Here is a 22,432-nt window from a genome sequence, read left to right as displayed (position 1 = left end):
TTGGTGCTGTGAAGGAGGTGGGAACGCAGAGTGGGATTGCATCAGGGAGCAAGGGACATAAAGCACTCAAGGACGGATTTCAGATTTTAGCCTGAGCAACTGTGTGGATGGAAGCCATTTACTGAGAACAAGAAGAATGCAGAGGAACCGGTTGGGGGCTGTTGAATAAAGCACTTGTGTTGGCCATGAGAAGTTAGAGATGCCTCGTGGGCATCCAGCTGGGGATCTGGGAGGGGGTCAGGCAAGGTTGGAGATAGAGACCTGGCGATCACCACAGTATGGAACCTGGAAGAGCATGAGATTTCCTGGTTAAGAGAGTCCATGGTGGATAGAAGGGCATCGGGCCCCAGCCAAGGGCTCCCCTAGCACCCCAAGATGTAGGGGTTGAGCAGAGCAGGGGGATGGATCCTGGAGACTTGAGGAGCAGCTCGGGAGGTAGAGAGAAACCCAGAATGCATGTCAGATGATGCTGAAAGATAAAATACAATGAGGACAGAGGTTTTCAAGATGACCCACACTTGAATACATGGGGGTGAGAGGAGAGGAAAGGAGGGCCTTTCAGATGCAAAATAGCAAAACCACAAAGGCTTTGAGGTGGGAAAGGACAACAGCTTTACTCCTGGCTCTTTTTTTCCCCCCAAAGATTTCATTTACGTATTTGTCAGAGAGAAAGAGAGCACAAGCAGGGGGAGCAGCAGAGGGAGAGGGAGAAGCAGGCTCCCTGCTAAGCAAGGAGCCCAGTGCCGGACTCGATCCCAGGATCCTGGGAACATGACCTGAGCGAAAGGCAGACACTTAACCGACTGAGCCGCCCAGGCGTCCCAGCTCCTGACTCTATCATGAGTTAAAGTGACGCCGAGATATCTCTGGTTCTGCGCGGGAGGGCCAAGTTTGCCTCTACGCCATTCCTAACGCATATCCTCTGTGCTGCGAAAATGTTTGTCGAATGAATAAAAGATGAATGAGTGAACAGGAGGACTGTGTGACTTGGGGCGGCAGGTGATCTCTCTCCTTGGGTCTCATTTTCCCTTTCTGTAACGCAGGCCAACCCTACAAACCTGAATTTGGGGTCTGGGGTGAGCACAGCCGGCTGAGCAGATTCCGAGTGGTCAATACGCTCGGCCTTCCCGGGCTGGGCCTTGGATTCGGCCGCTAGCTGTCCCGCAGCCCCGCCGCCCCGCCGCCCCGCCCCGGCGCGGCCCCGCCCCCTCCTTTGTTTCCCCGGCCCCGCCCCCTGCGCGCTGCTCCCTCCCCATTGGTCGGGGGGCGGGCCCCGAGCGCTGGGCGCCGCTGGGGGCGGAGCGTAGGGGCGCGGGCGGGGCGTGTGCGCCTGCGCGCTGCTCCAGCCGGCCGCAGCCTGGCGCCCGCGGCTGCTCCGCGCGGAGCCGGAGCCCGAGCCCGAGCCCGAGCCGGAGTCGGGCTGAGGCGGAGGCGGCCCCGCCCCGGGGCTCCATTGTTGCAGCGGCCGCGGCTCCTCCGGCTGCTTGGCTCTGTTTCGTTCGGCCCCGAGCGAGTGCCGCCGAGGCGGTGGCCTGAGGTGAGGCGGCGGCGGCGGCGGGGCCGGGCCGGACCGAGACCGGGACGGGCAGGGTTCCGGGGTCGGGCGAGGGGCTAGGGCTGGTGTGGGTCCAGGGCCTGGACGGGGGTCTCGGGGCCGGACGGGGTCCGGGGCTGGCGAGGGGCCAGCACCTGTGTGGGTCCAGCGGCTGGACGGGGGTCCCGGAGACGGACGGGGTCGAGGGGCTGGACGGGAGTCTCAGGGCCGGGTGGGGGTCCTGGGGCTGAACAGGGTCCTGGCAGTCAGGGTTCCGGGGCCGGGGGAGGGACCAGGGCCGGTGGGGGTCCAGGAGCTGGACGGGGGTCCCAGGGCCGATCGGCCGGGCTGGGCCTGGCGGAGGTCCCAGGTGGCTGGAGTCCCGGGCCGGCGGGGGTCTCGAGTTGGGCGAGGTTCTCGGCCGGGTGGGGGTCCGCGGACCCGACTGGGGTTTCAGGGCTAGGTGGAGGTCCAGGGGTTGGACGGAGTCCCAGGCGGCAGGGGTCCCGGGGCTGGGCGAGGGTCCTGGGTCGGTGGAGGTCCCAGGCGGCAGGGATCCGGGGGCGGCGGGGGTCCTAGGGCCGGGTGTGGCAGGTCCAAGCGGGGCCACCGCGGGGTCGCTGCCAGAGGTGGCGGCCGCCGCCCTGAGCGCTAGGAGGATGGGGACCAGGACTGACCTGGCCGTCGCGCATCTGGGCGCCCCGGCATTGTCTCCGCCTTGGGGGGCATCGAGGGGGCTCCGCGCCTGCTGCGACCCTCTGTGGACCCGCGCGTAAATGCGCGCGCGGGGGTTCTGAGCAGAGTGGGGACACTGTCTCGGTCCCCGCTCCCCTTACGGCTTGGCTGGTTCGGTGTGTCTATGAAGGTAGCTCTGCGTGGGCCCTTGCGCGTGGGGAATCCCAGACAGCCTGCCAGTGGGAGAGACTGTTTCTGTCTTCCCTCCCCCCATGGTGTGACCGGGTTACTGTGTCTCATTGAGGATGACTGCATGGACTCTGATCGTGGGGGTCCTGCTCACCCTGAGAGTGAGAGACTCTTTCTCTCGCTACCCACCCCCATGACCGGTTAAATGAATGCGTTGCCAACGCGGGCTCCTGGTGTCCTGGCACCAGCGAGTTGGGAGACTCTGCCCCTGTCCCTCCCCCGTCTGGGGGCTTGTAGGGGTGTGATCCCACCACCACCACCCCAGCGCGTGCGCCTTGGTCTGTGTGGTGAGGAGGTCCTTGTGCGGGTAGGGGAGCCTGGCCGGGTGTAGCGGGGTTGTGCACCAGGGGCGCAGTTGGCCTGGTTAGCTGACTCGCTCTTTTATTGTTTATTGTTGTTTTTTTTTTTTTTTTTTTTTTTTTTTGCCAAATGAGCAGAAAGGGGAGCGGCATCTCACGGCTGCCCTTCTCCGGGAACCCACCCCTCTCCGTGGCCCGGGTCCCGCGGGAACGCGGGCTGTCACCTTGCCGGACCCCTCGTCAGGCCGCCCCGTTTCCTGCTCCAGCGCGAGAGCTGGCTCTGATTGGAGGGAGCTGAGCCCCTCTGCTTGGTGCTCCTTGATTTCTTCCGTTAGGATTGGGAAGAAAAAAAATCTTTAAAGCCAGATTTAACTTTGCAGCGCTCAGCGCCTGGAGAGTGGAAGAAACTCTCTTGGCGGGCTGGAAAATGCATTTGAAGGAGGAGAATCCACACCCACGGAATGAGGCCAAAGCAGTTACAGTTAGAGGTCAGGTTGACAAAGGGATAGGGAGGGTGAGGTTGTGGGTGGAGAAACTCAGATTTCAGCCTGATGTCAAGACTTGATGCTACCTTGCGGGCTCTGTATCTTTCAGCCACTTAAATAAAGTGGAAATACCTACAATGTCCCAAGGATAATTCTCTTCTCTGGGGGATGCAAAGTTGAACAAGACAGTCTTTTCCTTTTAGGAGTGTTTTGTTCTGGTCCAAGGCAGAAGACTGAGGCATAAGCAGAAGTCGTTCTAATATCCAAACTGAAATTCTTTGTGAACAAGATGGTGTATAAATAACAGGAGGACAGGACGAAAATGTGGTAATAATGCAGTTGTTGCTCTTATACAGTCCAAACTCTGCATGCAGACCCCTCTCCCCCACCTGCAGCTCCTCTTACCCATTCTTCCCTGTCAGTTTAGGTGACTCCTCCACCTGGAAGCCTTCCCTGAATCCTATGTCCTGCCCTCTAGAGCTGAGGTCTTCTAGGACAGAGCGGTGAGCTGTAGTATGGTGTGATAAATGCTCTGATGGAGATGCGCACAGTTTGTATCCAGAGCTGAGAAGAGGCGTATTTAAATGGGAGGTTTTTTTTTTTTCCTGTACCATGGTTCCAGATATTTCATGTGATTTATTTCTTCACAATTCTGCAATTTTTCAACTCTCCCAAGGGTTTTTAGAATAATACTTGCTGTTACTTCCTAGTGTTTGCTGCACGAGTGAGTATAGGGTACTTGATTAGCATTCATTCGGTCTACTTCTGCCTCCAGAATTAAGTTACTGCTTGTTCCGGCAAAGCTACCCCTTCTGGGCTTGACTTTCTTCACCTTTGAGAGTCTTAACACGGGGGAAGAATCTTCTTAGTCCTAAACCTTTAATTCTTTTAACCAAATAGAGCAGAGGAAAGCTCTCTTAGCACAAGTGGAGATCTTTAAAAATACAGATTCGAAAGTGGCAGTTCTTCTCTTTTTCTTCAAAAAGTTTAGGTGCATGGGTGTATCCTTTGTCTCAGATTTAAGGACAGGAGTCTATGAAGGAGACTGAAGCAACATTTTGATATTGGCTTGCATATTCTTTATAGTTATGTTGTCCTTGCAACATCTGCATCTTATCAGATTGGTTTGATGTTTTCCTTAATGAAGTCCTTGGGTGCAGAACTCTTGTCTGGAGCATTTCGTTGATCTTTTGAGTGTCATATGAAGGCGGCCAACTGTAGGCTTCTGTATGTCCCAGTCTCTCACAGAGATTTTAATTTGGGGAGTCTGAAATAAGTGGAATTTGGAGAGTGCCTTGAGTAGGTGCGTGTGACTTTATATAATGGCTTAAAGCACAGTTTAAAATTGCTGCTTGCAAAAAATTATCTCCAATGTTGAATGGCCTGTAAGGAAACTCCAAGTCTAAGGAATATAGTAATTAATCCTTTAAACTATTAATCTCCTCTCCAATTTATCTGTTTAGTAAAATGGGAATTTGGTGTGCTTGATTTCCTGAAAGCCACATGTCTGTCTATAGAAAGGATACATAGTTTTCTCTGCTAGTCTTCTTTGGGGATTAAAAATAGGATAAACCGGGATTAAAAATAGGATAAGCCGTCTGGTAGCGATGCCAGTGAATTAGGATTTTCACTTAACTCAGTAGGAGTTTTGTCCTTTTTTTGTTTTGCATCCTTTCCTAATTAAAAAGAAAGTGCTTTGTTACATACTACATGTGGTTTGTTAGTGATTTTATTTTAGGAAGGGCCTTCGGAAACTCATCTGGATCTTCTTTGTGGTTTTCTTAGGATGTATTGATATTCTCACTGAAACTTAACTAGTTAATGCTTATTCTGTGTCGAGATGACCATTTCATTCATAGACGGCTGGATCTTTATATGGATCCAATGAAAAGGAGTCTCCCATGGAATGGAATGCCTGGGGTTAGAGATGGTAGAGTTTGGACTCTGCATTTCAAAGTTGTCCTCTCTTGTTCTTTACTGAAGGAAGAGAGGACCCCTCACTCCCACTCAGGGGCCCAAACACAAAGCCTCATTCACCCTGCTTTCAAGGACTGATGGTGCTTCCTTTTTTTTTTTTTTGAGATTACGATGTTCTATAAATCACCTTTTTCTTTTACGTATTATATGCCTCAAAGTCAGTCTTTGGTGTTCAAGCCTAACCTCCACCCCAAACCCCATATCACCCACCAAATGGATTTTCTTCTCTCTTTTTAAAGTCCTCACCATGTATGTGCCTGTTATTGCAGGCTACCTCACTCAAGATCTTTTTATGTTGGCAGGATGTAAAGACAAGTGACACAGTGAAGACTACTTCCTTTGGTTCTCTTGGACAGGAGACATGGAACTAGAGACTCGGTCCTAGTAAGGCTTTCGTGAAGTCCAAGTGCGTCTTTGGACTTCAGCTCCCTCAGCTGTAAAATGGAGTTAGCTGTTCATTATGCCTCTTCCATGTAGCTCAAGAGGTTGTCCTGGGGACGCAATGAAATCAGGGAAGTAATGCAATTTGTAAGTTGTAAAATATGATGTTGCCAAGGATTTTCAAAAAAATTACTTCATTAACACTTTAGTGAATCCAGGTTGTTCTTCAAATCTCTAAATGTTTAACGTACAGATGGCCCTTAGTACGAGCTGTGTCAGGCAAGTTCATTTAGGATTTTTACCTTTAATTGGCCAGTGCTGTTTGATACTTCAGCATTGTGGGGAAACATCATGTTGAGTCACCACTAATCCTTTGTAAGCAAGATGATGGCGTGTGTATAACGTAGCCTTTAACTGTCTCTTCAGGCTCGTGCGATCCCATGGATGCTCCTTTCACGAAGCACACTTTCTTGACATTTCAGTTCCTGAGTGACCTGTTTTGCTGTAGGAAAAGGCAATAGGCAGTCTGAGGTCAAGGTCAGCAAGCACTCGCCGGTTCACATCGGAGCTACCCAGCACGAGGGGGCAGTGGGCATCAGCTCCAGGGTTTCTCGGGCCTTCCCCTCCACAGGCCAGCCTGCTCCGGAGACTGCAGTACTTCCCAGTGTCTCTTTCTCTCCCTCCTGCCTTTTCTTTCTCTCTACCCACTGCTCAGTGCCTCTGAGCTCCCCCCACCTCCCAGTGGGAGGGATACAATGGCTAATAAAACACAGCACTAGTCCTCAAAGAATCTACCTTTTATACACAGATATTAAATTATACTGTCACGCAGCTCAACAAACCTTTATACAGGTTACCTGCGACGTGCCCAAATCCTATGGTAGATGTGGACATATGAGGTGGGACTCCGTGACTCCTGCGTGAAGGGCGGGGGGCTCCGTGGTCCAGGGGGAGAAGCAAACCTGGGTATGATCTCAGTACCATGCAGTAAGCGCTGCCAGAGGTCCGTAGGAAAGTTTGGGGGCCGGGATGGTGCACACAATCCAGCATTTATTCCCCTACATACTACTTAGAGTTTATCGGACAAGACAGGTATCCCAGGTTTCTAAGTTGAAGGGCAGTGAATTACCCGAAACCTAAAATTTGTAGAATGTTCTGGGCACTTGGTAATTCCCCAAATCTGCATTTGTCAGAACAGATCTCTAAATGTTTGGCTGGCCATGGCTGTCTGTTGACTTCAGTCGGTTTACTCTTCTCGAATGTCAACAAGGTGACAGGACCCTGCTGGGTGTTTTCACATCTGCCACCGTATGGGCTTCCTGTGGCTGCTGTAACAAATTACCCCACACTCAGCAGCTTTAAAACAACACAGATCTGTCATCTCACAGTTCTCCTGGTGAAAAGTCTGACTGGCCTCACCGGGCAAAAAACAAGGTGTGGGCAGGGCCGCGTTCCTTCCTGGAGAATCTGGGGGAGAATTGCTGCCAAGCTCGTGCAGATTATCAGCCGAATAGAGTTCCTGCAGTTGTTGGAGTGAGGCCCCTGTTTCCTCTCTGGCTGTCAGCCGGAGGGCCGCCCACAGCTCCTAGAGACCTCTTTCTCGTCCTTGCACACACCCCCATGAGCCCAGAACCAGCAGGGGCCACTGAAGCCTACTCCAGCTCTCCCAACTTCTGCTTCTGCCACATCTCTTCTTCTACCTGGAGAAAGTTCTTGGCTTTTAAGGGCCCATGTGATTAGATGTGGCCCACCTAGATAACTCAGGATAACCTCCCCATATAAGGCTAAGTCCCTTTGCCATGTAATGTGACATAGTCACAGGTTCCAGAGATTGGAGCTTGGACATCTTTCGGGACCATTATTCTGCCTTCCACTATTAGCAGATCCATTTAGCAGTGACCGATGAAGTTGTTACTGTTACCTGAATTGATATGTAAGTTAATGAAGGCACCAGAATTTTAAGCCAATCGGCAGGACCGTTAAGATCCCTATTAAGTGACAAGACAGTTCTTCTGATTCGCTGTGGAGCTGTGGGTGGGGTTACAGCATGAGAGACCCTCAATCAAAAGCAGAGTAACTTTTGTGCTTTGGGCTACTTAAGTGGTCCGCTCTGATTAGAGAAGTTTTGCTAAGAAGTCATTAGAGTAATTCCTCAATTAGAAAAACCAGCTGGGGGGGGCGGGTGGTGGTGGGCATTTAGGGCCTTGCCTTTTCAAGGTTTACATGAAGGACTCTGTCCTCATGGGGTAGAGAGTGCAGGATTCCATGTCCATTTCTAGAATGGAAACAGCTGAGTCAACCCAAAGGGGATTCACATTCCTGAGTTTTAGAGAGTCTGTTTCAAGGCTGAGGCAAAGCCCAATAAAACCAAGTTTTCACTTTCATTGATGATTAGGAATGAGGTGTATTTCGTGGTCCAGGAAACAACTGGTGATGATCACCAAGGATTTAAGACCAAGCATGACCTCATTTGATCATGTAGGTGTTCTTAATCGTTTTTCATAAGGATTTTTTTTTTTTCCTTTACAACAAATGACAAGCTCTGATTTGAAATAAACTTCCTGTAAGAAAGCAGAATCTAGAATTCTAAGGCTTTAAAGCTGGCCTTCGGGAATTTATGAACTGCCTGTGATCCTGGGCAAACATTTTGTGTGTCCACACCCGTGTGTGTGTTTAGTGGGGAGAGGAGTTCCAGCTTGCCATTCATTTTCAACGGGGCTGGGTTCCAGAAGGTTGAACACACCACTCAATGTGATCTTCCTGCTAGTCAAGTATCAGATTTTGTTTAAAAATTTAATGCTCATTTTGAACAAAGTTCTACAGGCACACAGTTTTAAGAGTCAAAAGTTCTGTGAGACTTAGAACAAAAACACAGCAATCACCTACCCTGCCCTTCTCCACCCTGATTCCTGCTCCTCAGTGGCCATCATTTTAACGTTTCAGCTCTTTCCTCCAGATTTTGTGTGTGTGAAACATCCTACTGTTAAGAAGCCGATTTAGATCACTTATCCTACTGCCTCCTCCCACTGCCACCTCTTTCTGCCCTGTTCTCTCTGTGTGATTATGTTAAAGATTTTGCTGAAGAATTCAGCAGCACTTACGACAACTGTGGAGATGTTATTCACAGCTGAGATGTTTGGTCTGTTTTGATTACATTTCCTTTCTGTTTTCCTAGAGTTTGTTTTGCTTTGTTTTCTTTGTGTCTGTCCTTTATTCACCCCTCACCCCAGAAGTGTCAGTCTCCTCTCAGTACATCCACACCCACCAGGTAATAATTCTTCTGAACTTCTCATCCTGCTGCCTTTCCTCTCCAGTGCCTCCTTGTTAGGCCTACTGCGACTGTCCTCCTAGATCTTCCCTATCACCCTGAGAGTTTCTTTCACTCTCTCCTGGGTTAAGATTTCTCCTTTTTAGTTTTCTCTTTTACTCTGGTGGAGCATATACACCAGTAGCTGTCGAAGAAATATATATATTTTTTGAGATCTTGTATAATGTTGATATTCTCGCATGTAATTGACCATTTGTCTGAGTATAGAATTCTGGGCTAGAAATAATTTTCCTGCAGAATTTTGAAGACACTGCTCAGAATTCCAAGTTCCAGTGTGACAGTTGATGTGTCCAAAGCCTTTTCTTTGTAGGTGACCCACATTTTCCTTTGCGTAATCTTTTAGGCCTTTGTTGTTCCTGGTGTTTGGAAATTTTGTGATGGTCATGTCATCATGTGGGTCTTGTTTTTGTTCCTTGTGTTGGGCACTTGGTGGGCCCTGCCCCATCTGTGGACTCCTGTCCTTTATTCTGAGCACACATCCCCCTACGGGTCTTCTGCGCTCTTCTCTTTACCCACTCCTTTGTCTCTGATTTCCTTTTTGGAAGATTTCTCCAGCCTTTTCTCTAAACCCTCCTATGAATTTTTATTGTTATATACGTATTTTTTTAATATTAGGAACTCGTTTATGGTCCCTGAAAATACATATTTTTTACAGTTCCATCCTTTCTGGTTTTGAGGATGTGGTTAGATGTGGTTTTATTGCGCTCTGCTTCCTGGAGGAAAGGTTTATTTTAATATGGTTTCTCAGTTTGATTATCTAACAAAGTCTGAAATATTTGATAGTAGCTTCATGACACGACTGCAGTCTGCGAGAAAAATTACCTTTCAGCCCATTATCTATTTTTCAGTATGGAAAAAAAAAGGTTACCTCTCCGTCCTTGGCGGCATGAGACACAGCGTTTGTGTTTCCAGACACCTTCTTCAAACACATTTCTTTCCCATCCGTGCATGTCGCAGCTAAATTTTGCCCTCCACTTTGTAAATCTAAGAGTGCCCATTCGGTACTCTGTGTGTGGCTGCCATCAGTGAGTTCAGAGTTTGGAAATCCTTGTTTCCTTTCCCTCGACCTGGCGCGCTCCTAGTTGACTGTACCCACACACGTGGTATGCAGCGCTGCTGGGGGCAGGCAGCACTGAGAAGTCTCCTTTTTGGGGTCATTATTTAACCGTAAAAAATATTAGGAAAAGGGGAAAGTAGCAGTAGTAATGATGGATTCTTGTTCTGGACACTAGGTAGTAGTGCCACATACTGGGGGTATTTTTAGCCACGGTGGGTGGAGCTAGGCTTGGGGCTGTCAGCTAGTCTGGAACTTTCTACCAGAAGTAGTAAACAGAAATGGCTTCTTGGGAGCAGGACACAGGCCTCCTGGGGGGGTGTTTGATGAAGACATGTGTGACAGATGTCCAGAGAGGAAAGGAGAACGCATGGAACCCTATATCGAGAATGGCTCTTGAAAAGTAAATGGTTTTTCGGAACGTGTACAGCATGCAGTTCTCAGTTACGTTAACTCTCTGATATGGAAACAAAAGTGAAAGTGACAATCAGGATGAATCTTGAGGACATGTGGTGTGATATTGTGAAAATCCCCTCTTCCCAATCAATTCAGATTCGTATGTTGGGAGGTTATAGGAAAGTTACTTGAATTTTTTCTCCAGGTGGGTTATTTCAATTTTCCTGCTCTTGAAGAGCGACCCTCTGTGTCAGTCTGTTCAGGCTGCTGTAGCAGAATACCAAAGACCAGGTGGCTTGTAAACACCAGAATTTTATATCTGGAGTTCTGTAGGCCAGAAGTCCAAGATCAAGGTGTTGGCCCATTCAGTGTCTGGTGTGGGCCCTCCTGGCTCACAGATGACGTCTTCTTGCATTGTGCTCATGTGGTAGAAGGATAATGGGGCTCTCTGGGGTCCCCTTTATAAGGTCACTAATCCCATTCAGGGGGGGCTGCATCCTCATGACCTGATGGCCTGAGGGCCCCACCTTCTAAGACCATCCCTTTGGGGGTTCAGTTTCAACGTAGGGATTTTGAGGGAACCCCAACATTCTGTCTGTAGGACCTTCTGAGAAGCTCGGCGTCCTGTATCACCTCCCCCATCACTACTGCATCTGTGGGTTGAGTGCTTACTGTGCCCGAGGCACTGTGCCAAGCACTTCACGTCCACACCTCTCTTCACCTTTGCAGCCACTCTGTGGTAGGTCATGTCCTCATTTTGCAGGTGACGGAACGAGACGAGACTCCTGGGGACTAGAGTTAGCAGTCTGTGTGGTGTATTTGAAGTTCTCATCATGAGAAGAAAAATCGGTAATGCTTTACAAATGATCCGTGTGAACCAGACTTACCGTGGCGATCACCTCACAACATACACATGTATCAAATCCTGATGTTGTACACCTCAAAGCAGTCCGTTGTTGGATGTCAGCTGTATCTCAGTTTAAAAACCAGAGAGGAGGGGACATTGAATAACTTGCTCAAGATCACATGGTAAGCGGAATTCAACTGCTAAGGCCAAAGCCTGGGCTCCTGACTCCATGCTACACTGGCCTCTTTATCTGCTCGGACTTCTTGGTGTCTCGGCGCTGAGTTGACTGGTGTGCCAGGAACTGTCTTAATGGAGCTTTTCACAGTGCCAGCAACTTCCGCTTGGCCGCCCGGTGGCTCTTGCAGGGCGCTCCTTGTGGTGCGGGCGGGTCTTCGGTGTCCGTGCGCCGTGCCCCCCCGCGCTCACTCCGTCCATCAGCCACTGGGCAGTTAGAGCGCCTCGTCTGGAGGCGGGAGTCCCGGCCCAGGCGGCCCGGACAGCTGTGCGGGGAGGGGGGCAGACATATTGTGTGTTCATTGGCTGCTTGGGCTTGTGACAAATGCAGGCAGAGGGGGGAGCCAGATGCTCTGCGACGTTAGTGGGCGTGGGGGCATGGCGCCACAGAGGACGTGGTTTGGAGGTGGACTGTGGAGGAGGAAAGGGGTTCCCAGGGTGAAACTGAGCAGCTGGCGCTTTCTCGGCCCTTCGAAGATTCCAGGCGGTCCCCCTTGGATGGCCTTTCCCGAATTCACGGTATTTTTAGTGCAGGGCAGGAAGTGACCACAGCAAAGGAGCTGTCCACCTGCCATGAATGTGTTACATCTTCGATGTGGGACAGATTGGGCCAACCTGGGCTGTGAGAGAAGAGCCTGGGCCTCCCACCCGGTTGGACACCTGTCAGGCAAGGCCCAGAGGGTGTTATCATGCCTGGACCCCGCGTGCCACCTGTATTTGGGGGAGTGCAAAGGAAGCTTCCGTACTGTGCATGAGGGCCATCGCACGTAACTCTCAGCCCGTCTGTCCTCTGGGTGAGATAACCCCACAGAACAGAAGGGTTCTACTGATCCACACCCTGCCTCCCTGACGACGAACTGCCCCTTGTACCACCGTGGAGGGCATTTCTGAAGCCTGCGGATCCTGGCAGTCTGTCGGCTGCCCACGGCGCTTGGGGAGAGCAACCAGGCTGAGGGCGGAGACACAGGCCCCCCAGACCCGGGCCGGCATCTGGCTCTGCCACTCAGTGATTAGCAGTGTGCAGCCTTGGGCTCATCGGGAACTTCTGTGAGCCACTTGGACAACGTGGAGACACTGCCTGCTTGGTCAGGGGAGCGGGCGTGCGAGGTAACGAACGTGGAGCGTGCGCGAGGCTTCCTGAGTGGAACAGCACGCCCGGGGCTACTCGTAGCAGTTACAGCTCTGACTCAGGTGCACCCTGGTGAAGAACAGCACCCAGCCTGGGGGTACCTGCGGCGGCAGCAAAGGGGCGGACGTGGGAGCCTCTGGCTTGAGTAGGGAGCGGCGGCGCGGAGACGCGGGTGGGATCTGTCGCGGTCGCTGCCGGGCGGTGAAATTTGCATCCTTGGTTTGCAGCCACAGGCCTGGTGGACCTGAGGCCGCCTGGGTCGGGCGCGGCCTCCCGGAGCTGCCGGTGGGACGGTGCGGCCGGGCTGTGGGAGGGAGCTTGGGCTGCCTGGCACGGCGTCCGGGCTCTAGCTCCGCAGGGAAGGCACTCGGAACGGTGTGGGCGGTTAAAGTTTTGTTTCTGATTGTGAAGCAGATTTAGGAGTGAGTGAATAGGGCACATCCGAGTCTGCTAAAAGTGGAAGTGAGGGGCAGCGTGGAAAAATCACTTCCTAACGAAGGATCATTGAGCGCGAGTTAGAACGACCCATACCTAAGTTGAAAAGTGGAAACAAACATTTTTTTCGTGGCCCTCCGAGAGCCTGGGTGCCATCGCATGTAGTTGACTGAAAGGGGCCCGAGTGAGGGGCCATCAGCCTCATCCTGAGGTGTCTTGCTATTCTTCCTGGGGGAGAGAGGGCCGGGACGGGGGTGCCCACAGCTGGGAGTATGTGTGAACCACTTTACGTACAACGTCCCCTTCAATACGAGCTGAACGGTAAATACTATTTTTATTAAAGATGGAGACAGAGGCTTAGTGGTGTTAAGGGACTTGCTCAACATCGTATGGTTATAAGTGGAGAAGTGAGATGCTGATGAACTCTGGGGTTTAACCCCAAAGCCCTTAAACTTTCCTTAATACCCGGTCACTTCCCTGGTGGTAGGGGGAAGGACTAAGAACCCCAGTACATGGGGCTTTGTGGAAAGAGCCTGGGGGATATGATGATGTCTCCAGACTTGGGACAAGCTGCGTCACAGTTGAGTTACGGAGTGACCACCTGGAGAAAAGCCCCTGGTTTAAGACTTTTCTTTGTAGAAATAGATGAAGAACAAACATATGCGAAAGGCAAAGCTGTGTACCCAGCGCTGGCTGGAGCAGGGGGTCGGCCACCCACACTTGGCAGAGACCCAGAGGCAGGCAGAACGGGGGAGGGGGGCTTCCCAGAGGAGAAAAGGGGGCTCTTGTGTGAGCCCGATGAGGACTGGGGGCCTGGGGAGGCTGGAAGGGGGTTCCTTTCTCTCAGCGGGTTTGGCTTTCTCAGGTTGGTCCTGAGTCCAAAGCAGGACAGAAATCAGGGAAGGTGTCCATTATCGATCCGGTCCTGGCTGATGGTCACAGGGGTTATGGTTGGGTTGCTGGACTTTTCTTAGATAGCAGTCTGTCTTCCTGATCCCTGGATGGGTCACTGTGGGTAAGGGGATAGGTTGCTCTGGGTAAGGGGCCAGTTCCCTGAGCAGGTGGCTCTGGGGAAGGAACCGGTTCCCTGGCAGGGTCACTGTGGGTAAGGGGCCAGTTCCCTGGGAGGGTCACTGTTGGTAAGGAGCCAGTTCCCTGGGAGGGTCACTGTGGGTAAGGGGCCAGTTCCCTGAGTGGATTCCTGTGGGTAAGGGGCTAGGTTGCTCTGGGTATTGTAGCTTCATGTGGCTGCTGGAAAAAGTTTTTCATACTGACATTTACATCAGAGTGCCTGTAAACCGTAGGGCCATTACCTCCAAGGTTTAAAATAGGAAGGCTTCAGTAATATCCCCTTGGTGTGGTTACATGTTTCATTCATCATTACAAAAATCTGCTTTTGTCCACGGCTGGGTCTTTGTTATCCACTTTGTGGTTGATCCAAATCCCTGAGTTTCTCGTCTCCTGTGTACTTCGTGGTTGGTCTCCGCTTGTCCACCTGGTCAGTGAAAGTGAGTTTTGTCACCTTTATTGACATCGGGGTATTGAACTGTGGGTCAGCCCACTGATCGCACTGATAAACTAGGACGCAGGGAAATGCTCTAGCGTTTTTGGTGGCAAAGCTGGGAGTAAAAGCTCACGTACCTGCCACAGGAAAGTAAATGTGCGGCCCAAAATGAAATATTTTTCTAACTGATTTTCATTTATCTCTGCTTCTCATTCTTTTTAGCACAGAAATTTTAAGTTGGCCTTTGCGTGTTATAAATGTAAACGATATTGACTTGTTGACATATAGTTTACCTTTTTTCCTGTTCCTTCCTTTGCTGATTCAACACGATTGACAGGACACTGTTGTGGACCCCCCCACGTTCAGTTGGTGAAGCCCTCACCTCGGTGTGATGGTACCAGAGTGGAGTCTTCGGCAGGTACACGGGGTTAGATGAGGTCGTGAGGGTAGGGCCTGGTCCTATGAGAGGAGGCTCCTGGGAAGAAGAGACAGCGGAGAGCTTGCGTCTCCATGGTGTGGGCACACCGCGAGAAGGTGGCCGTCTGCAAGCCAGGGGAGAGCTCTCCCCAGGAGCCGCATTGACGGGCGCCGAGATCTTGGACTTCCAGCCTCCTGAACTGGGAGAAATCACTTCTGTTGTTTACACCCCCAGTCTGTGGTCTATGGCCGAGATGATTAATTTAATACAGACATGGTTCTAGAATACTGTAGTCTGTATATAAGTTGGCAGTGCTATAAAAATAAAGACATGGTACTTTGTATGTGGAGACAGCCCCGTGATCCCGGGGCCAGTACCCTTGCTCATGTCCTCCCAATGGCGTCTTGTCTGTATTAGGATAGCTTCCTCAGCCCTTTCCACCCTACCCCATGGCAGGAATAAATCACGTATGGTGTTCTACTTTTAGCATTCCCCATCTATACAAACCCCTTTTGCGATTTTCCATTGTTAAGACAGGGCCGATTCCTTGGCTCGGCATTCAAGGCCTTCGTGATCTAGATGCCATCTGTAGGTTTGGGTTCCTTTCTCTCTTACTGGCACCAACCTTGCACTCCAGCTAGTCGTGTGAGCCCTTTCCTGAAGCCCAGTGTAAGAGCTGCACGTACAATTTATGCTCTCTCACGCTTCCTCTGCGCATGGCTGCCTCTTCCAACCTTGCCCATCCTTTGAGGTGTGAAGTACTCCCTCTCCATGACCCGTTCTCCGACACCCCGATCAAAATTGCGCTGTCATCCCTAGAACTCTGACATTTTGTGCCTTATTTAATTAACACAATGATCCTGTGAGGTAGCTGTTATTAGTTACCTTATTTCTTCTATAGTCAGGTTAGAAATGCTTGCCTCAGTCCTGTATTTTGACCACGTGACATGAGCAGTGGGGCGACATTCAAAGGGTGCTAGAGAGTGAAAGGGGGCCCCACTCTGGTCCCCGGTCCAGCTCCCGTAACCACGTGACCAGCTGCGTTTGCATCCTTGAGGCTTATCTGAGCACGGTCAAGCGTTTATGGATAATTGTGTCTTCTTGAAAAAACACAGAGGTAGGCGTAGTATGAACACTATTATTCAACGTTGACATCGTTCCCAGTCTTTTAGAATAAGAAGCATTGCTGTGTTTATGTAACTCCTGTGCAGGGGCATGAGTATGTTCATGAGATGGTTCTAGAAGTGGAGCTGCTGGGTCAAAGGGTGTGCACGCTTGAAATTTTGATTGGGTGTTGCTGGGATCCCGTTCATCAGGGTTGGACCATTTAACCCTCTCCCTGTCATCATTTAAGGGGCCGGTTTTCCCGCCCCTTGACAACACAGTAAGTCTTCACGTGTTTTGTTCTTTGACAGTGTTATAGCTAGGTTAAAAAAAAATGTGTCTATTTTAAGGAGTAGGGGACTGAAGCTAAGAGAGATTAGGGAATTTGCCTAGTCTCCTAGAGATAGGTAAGCCATGACCTGAATTTAGCCTTCTAAATTTCAAAATCTGTTTTCTTTGGAGGCAAGCTGACATAAAATATACATTGCCTTTGACAGTAATTATGTACTGTTTACTCCTTCTCCTGGAATTACAGGCCATGTGTGTGTGCGTGTGCATGTGTGCGTGTGTCTGTGTGTGCGTGTGGGCACATGTGCGTGTGTGCAGAGGGAATTTTCAGAGTAAGAGAATTTTTTATTGAGTCTAGGGATAGTCCTCAAAAGGCAGTGCAGATGGTAAAATAACGTTAGTAGATTCTTTTATATCTCAAAACGTACCTAAATTGTCTTGACTTCTTGGGGCACCTGGGTGGCTCGGTTGGTTAAGCATCTACCTTTGGCTTAGGTCATGATCCTGGGGTCCTGGGATCGAGCCCCACTTCAGGCTCCCTGCTCAGCGGGGAGTCTGCTTCTCCCTTTCCCTCCGTCCTTCGCCCACCTCATGCTCGCTTGCTCTCTGTCTCTCTCTCTCAGATAAATTCTTTTTTTTTTAAGACCTTTTTTTTTTTGAGAGAGAGAGAGCAAGAGAGGGGGGAGGGTCAGAGGGAGAAGCAGACTCCCTGCTAACCAGGGAGCCCAATGCGGGACTCAATCCCAGGACCCTGGGATCGTGACCTGAGCTGAAGGCAGTCGCTTAACCGACTGAGTCACCCAGGCGCCCTCTTAAATAAATTCTTTAAAAAAATAAATTGTCTTGACTTCTCAAACCATTTGATATAGATTGATTCTACGGGCGAAGTCTAGGCCATTTGTGTTTGAGGGGTTCCAGCTTTTTGGTAAGAGAAAGGGAACCTTGTTAGGAACACTTTCAATTTGTAGCAGCTGTCTGTGTTCAGTAAATTATATTTTCCATGTGACTTACAAGATTGTTTGGGGAAGCAAGTACAGTTGAGTAATTAAATTTGCTCCCTTGATCATTAAATTCTCTTTCCTTCTTTCTTTTATCCAGTCTAGTGACAGCATAAAATCTGCCTATAGGGCACCTGGGTGGCTCAGTTGGTTGAGCGACTGCCTTCGGCTCAGGTCATGATCCTGGAGTCCCGGGATCGGGTCCCGCATCGGGCTCCCTGCTCAGCGGGGGGTCTGCTTCTCCCTCTGACCCTCTTCCCTCTCGTGCTCTCTGTCTCTCATTCTCTCTCTCAAGTAAATAAATAAAATCTTTAATAAAAAAAAAAAAATCTGCCTATAAAGCCCCTGGGTTTTGCTGTCATCCGGAGAAAGGTGACCCCCCCCAAATATGGACCATTGCATACCACACTATGAATTTAGTCTAAAACGATTGTGCATAACAATTTTGATATTGTCCAACTTCCCAATATATGAACTGAACAGTATAATTCATACATGAATTGTGTGTGTATGTATGTATAAATGTACGTTTATTTATTTTTGTGGTAGGGATCAAATAATACTGTTTAAAAGGGCCTTTCTGACAAATTCCAGATAGCCCTCCTGTTCCAAAAGTATGGAAATTTTAGATCCGTACTTACGTACAACCAGTTATCTGATAGCTCTGTGTTTTAGCCATCACGTTCCCAGTGTTGTGGATCTGTCTTGAATTTGTCGTCAGACTTAAGTTTTCTGTTCAGGCGGAGTGTTTTGTTTTGGTTTGGTTTGTTTGGGTCACTGAGCTAATTATAGTCTGTGTGAATCCCCCTCCCTGTCAGCTGTGCTGTCTTTCTGATGGATCATCTTAATAAGCCACGGGACTGTACCCTCTTTCCAGCAATGGGCGTTCAGGACTCTGGGCTGAGCAGTCCCAGAGAAATCGTGTTTATAGCAGTGAGGACTTTCAAGGCCTACAAAACACATGAATACTTGTTATGGGACTGCACACCAGCACTCTTCTGGGAGTCAGGAGACCTGGCTCTGCCCTGCTTCGAGCGATGACTCGCCGAGTTACCAAAGACAGGTCATGTCCCTTCCCGGATGCATGTCCCTTTGTAAGTAGAATGGTGATGACATGTGCTCTAAGGTGCCTCCTAGCACAGTTATTCTCTGTTGTATTGTGTGCACTGTGCCAAGTGTGCTGGGAATGACAAGCTAATGTCAGGTGCGTTTGAGGCCACAAGGGATTGCAGTCCAGTTTCGGACACAAAGGGGCAAGCTAGTGACGCTGGGCAGGTGCGCACACTGGAGGAGTTTGGAAGGCTGGTGCCAAGTCCCTCAGGGTGGTTGATGGGCCCCAAACCTCCCGACTGCTCTGAGGAAGACACACGCACAAAGCATGAGGTTGCTTAGAACAATCTCAATCTCTGAGTCTTGGATTAGGCCACAAGAGAGAAGGTGGAGGGACGGTGGTCTGTGTCTGCGGGAGTTTGGTGCACACGTGTACGCCAAGCTTGGACTTGACACTTAGGTTCATCCGGTTCAGCTTCTCTTTACCCTCCTGATGCAGCTTGCTTCTCCGGAAAAGTGGCGGTGAATTCCTTTGAGAAACTCCACAGAAGGAATAGATGCTCCCTGAAAATAATTCAGATAGATAGTTAAGTGAGACAAAGAGCAAAAGGGGAATGATTCTTTCCTCACTGTCTTTGGGGTAACCAGTATTAATATTTGGTGTGTTTCCTTCCAGATCTTTTCCAGTGTACATACAAATATAAATGTACATTTTGGAGGTATTTTTTTAAAAAAACAAATAGTATTTGATACACACTGTTCACACCTCTACCCCAGTAGTATAGACAGACATCCTTCTGTGATGATATGTGTAGATCTAACTGGCTCTTTTGCCCGTGGAGGGCTAAGTAATCGTAGCTAATGATTACTGACCTTTACCGAGCATTTGAATGTGTCTGGTCCTGTATGCTAAGCTTGTTTCACGAACTGGGTCACGTGATTTTCCACAACAACCCTGTGGGTGAGTGTGGTTATTGTTAGCGTTGATCATTTTACAAATGAGAAAACCGTCATAGAGAGAAGCCGCCTGCTCCAGCTCACGGCATTATTTCCAAGAGGGATGACACGTTCGAAAGGATTCCTGTTTTTGTTTTTGTTTTTTTTTAAAGATTTTATTTATTCATTTGACAGAGAGATAGCGAGAGCAGGAACACAAGCAGGGGGAGTGAGAGAGGGAGAAGCAGGCTTCCCGCGGAGCAGGGAGCCCGATGCGGGGCTCGATCCCAGGACCCTGGGATCATGGCCTGAGCCGAAGGCAGATGCTTAACGACTGAGCCACCCAGGCGCCCCCGAAAGGATTCCTGTTAAGTTAAAGTGATGGACATTAACTCATTGCAGGAAACATTTATTGACTACACTTTGGGTGGGGCGCCATCCGAGGAGCTTTTCCTGAAAGCATGTTTGGGATGGGGTAGAGGAGAGACCCGCACAGATGCTGGGCCCCGCCAGTGCAGGGAGGGACCGGCCCTGTCAGGGAGAAGGGGCACAGAGAGGAGGTGACTGGGTGGCCCGTGGGATAGCCATTTTCGCTACTCTCTGTCCCCCTCTTGTACACTTGTCAGAGATTCGGTTTTGGTTTTATGACGGCTCATCTGACACTGATTTCAAGCCACCTGAGTCGAGGTCAGTGCTAACGCCCCTCTAGTTGGTGAGCCGTCACCCCCAACCCTGTGGGAAGGGGAGTCACCCGGGACTAGACTGGTCGCTTACAAGCAGCTGAGGGGGCTCGATGCTGGCTGTGGTGGGTCAGGCGCTCTTGCTCTTTCCCACTTGGAAGAAGCCGTTTTACTCGTCCCTGAGTTCTGCTGAGGGGCCGGGGGTTAGAGCAGTGGGGCTCTGGAGTGCGTTGGTTGATACACATGTCACCCCAGTGCAGTGAGAAAGCTTTGTGAGATGTGGGAAGAGCACAGAGCGCCGGGGCTGGGTGCTGGAGGTCACCGTGGCTGGGTCGTAAATGCTTCGGGGACAGAGCAGCATCGGACTTGTGGCCACGGCGCTGGGTGCCTGCTCTACGCTCTCTCGGCTGTTTGGGCGAGTTTGATTTGGGTGTCTCCTGTAGAGAAGGCATGACATCAGCTTTTGCCGCCAAGTATTTATAGCAGTCAGTACCTCCTATGTGGGTCATTTTCTGTGCTGCGGTTTCTTTAAGTTGTAGCTCTCCTACCCCAAGCCCACCGCCAGCCCATCTCAAGGTGTTGGCGGTTTCCGAACACCTGGGAAGAGGCATTCTGAGCAGAGGAGGCACCTCCCCCCCCAGCTGTGGGGTCTGATGGTCGCCTGGGAGGAGGAGGGGAGTAATGAGGGCTGTCCCGGCATCTCTCCCTCCGAGGCCTCCCTCTCTCCCCTCTCCTCCCCCACTGTGTTTTGTTTTAAACATTTCTTATTAAAAATTGAGCATGTGTTTTTGTTTCTTTCTTTTACTGTTCTCTGCTGATTGCATGTGGGGTGAGGCTGGGAAAGTGAAAAAGAAAGTTGTTCCTTCCCTTGGATGATGAGGCTATGCGCTCTAATGGAGGGGCTTACCGTGTGCCGGGCACTGGGAGGCAACTTGGCGCACATTCGCTTTCCCGCTAACTGGGCGACAGAGGTGGTGTTTATCCCCCATTAATGATAAGGGCCGTTAGCTCCACGTGGTTGAGGGAGCCTCCCAAAGTCACATAGCTGGAAAGTGGCAAAGCAGAACCAAGCACAGATTATCTGAGTCAGGCAGCCGTCCCGATTCCACGGGCCCTTAACTCTTGGAGGTCAGAGAGCCGAACTTGGGTTGGAATGGCCATGAAGTGCGTATCTTTGTCATTGACCCTAGACATTAGTCTGAACTCAACGATCCTGCCTTCAATGAATATGAAGTACTTGAATATTTAATGTCTAAATTTCAGCCCTAACATTTGGTAGGAGAGAGAAGTACACTTCAGGTTTGTTCTAGGACACACGTTTTCTGTCCAGCCACCAGGGTCTGCAGTGACGACCCACCTTTCCCCCAACAGATGGGAAATAAGATCCTAATCAGTAGACACACGTGCTAATTGTTTTTATTATATGTTTTAGCTTGTTGTTTAGGCTTTATTTGTGATATCGATGACCACAGTATCTGATACCATAGGCAGAAATCAGAATTTTAAGGTACGAATACTCAGAGCTGTGTTTTTTTGAACTGGACGTTTTACATTGCCCAATATGTAACTGGAATTAAAGTTTCACAGAACAAGGCTTGGCTGTGATGGGGTGCTGAACTGGCCTGCTTCTCTCTCTGTTACAAAGTGGACCTCGTTGCCTGGAGCACCCGGACATCCATGGGCAACGGAATAAGCCCGGACCTAAGTCTCACCATAAACAAAAGTCGACTCAGAGTAGATCGTGGACTTAAATGTAAGATGTGAGACTATAAAACTTTGAGAAGGAAAACACAGAAACCTTTGAGAAGCAGGGCTTATAAAGAGATCTTACTTGTACTGCACATTGACACATAGAGCATGGAAGGGAGAGCTGGTTGATTGGCTTCATCAAGATCAAAAGCTTCTGTTCTTCTAAAGACGAGCTACAGACCAGGAGGAGACATTATAAACCATGTATATGAAAAAGGACCCATGTCCAGGATGTGTAAAAAAAACCTCTCAAAAGCAGTCACAAAAACAATGCAATTAGGAAGCAGGTCAAGGACACAGAGGGACGGTTCACCGCAGACGACGGGCAGGTGACCGGCGAGCCCACGAAAGTCGTTCAGCCTCACTGGCCGTTAGGGAAATGCGAATCCAACCCCAGTGACAGGTCACTGCAAGCCTACAGCAGTGGCCCAAATAAGACACAGCGACACCACCAAGTGCTGGCGAGGATGCGGAGAAGCCGGACCCCCCATGCGCGGATCCCTCATACGCGGGAGCCCAGGATGGGACCACCAAGCTGGAAAACAGTGGGGCAGTTTCTTAAAAAACTAAACACGGAACCACCCCGTGACTCAGCACGTGCGCTCCTGGGCGTGTGTCTCAGAGAAATGAAGACTTGTGTCCACGCAGAACCCTGCACGCGAGCGTTCACGGCAGCTTTATG

General features: G+C 50.2%; 1 protein-coding gene across 4 annotated transcripts in view; it reads left to right on the top strand.

Moving 5' to 3' along the window:
• Positions 1 to 1,333: 1,333 nt before the first annotated feature.
• The window catches only part of AFAP1 (actin filament associated protein 1), a 141,019-nt gene continuing 119,920 nt past the window's right edge, over positions 1,334 to 22,432 (top strand). For 3 of the 4 annotated variants that reach the window (XM_081812688.1, XM_006736086.3, XM_081812687.1), the window contains exon 1: positions 1,335 to 1,537. The gene's annotated coding sequence lies outside the window, so the exon portion shown is untranslated. Of the gene's footprint in view, positions 1,538 to 22,432 lie in introns of all 4 variants that reach the window. The other variant, XM_031030999.2, reaches the window with a different exon arrangement.

Source organism: Leptonychotes weddellii, chromosome 2, assembly GCF_054177405.1.
Source record: "Leptonychotes weddellii isolate Sample4059 chromosome 2, ASM5417740v2, whole genome shotgun sequence".
Classification (NCBI taxonomy): Eukaryota; Metazoa; Chordata; class Mammalia; order Carnivora; family Phocidae; genus Leptonychotes; species Leptonychotes weddellii.
Note: the sequence above shows the minus strand (reverse complement) of the source record. Positions and strands in the feature narration are given on the sequence as shown.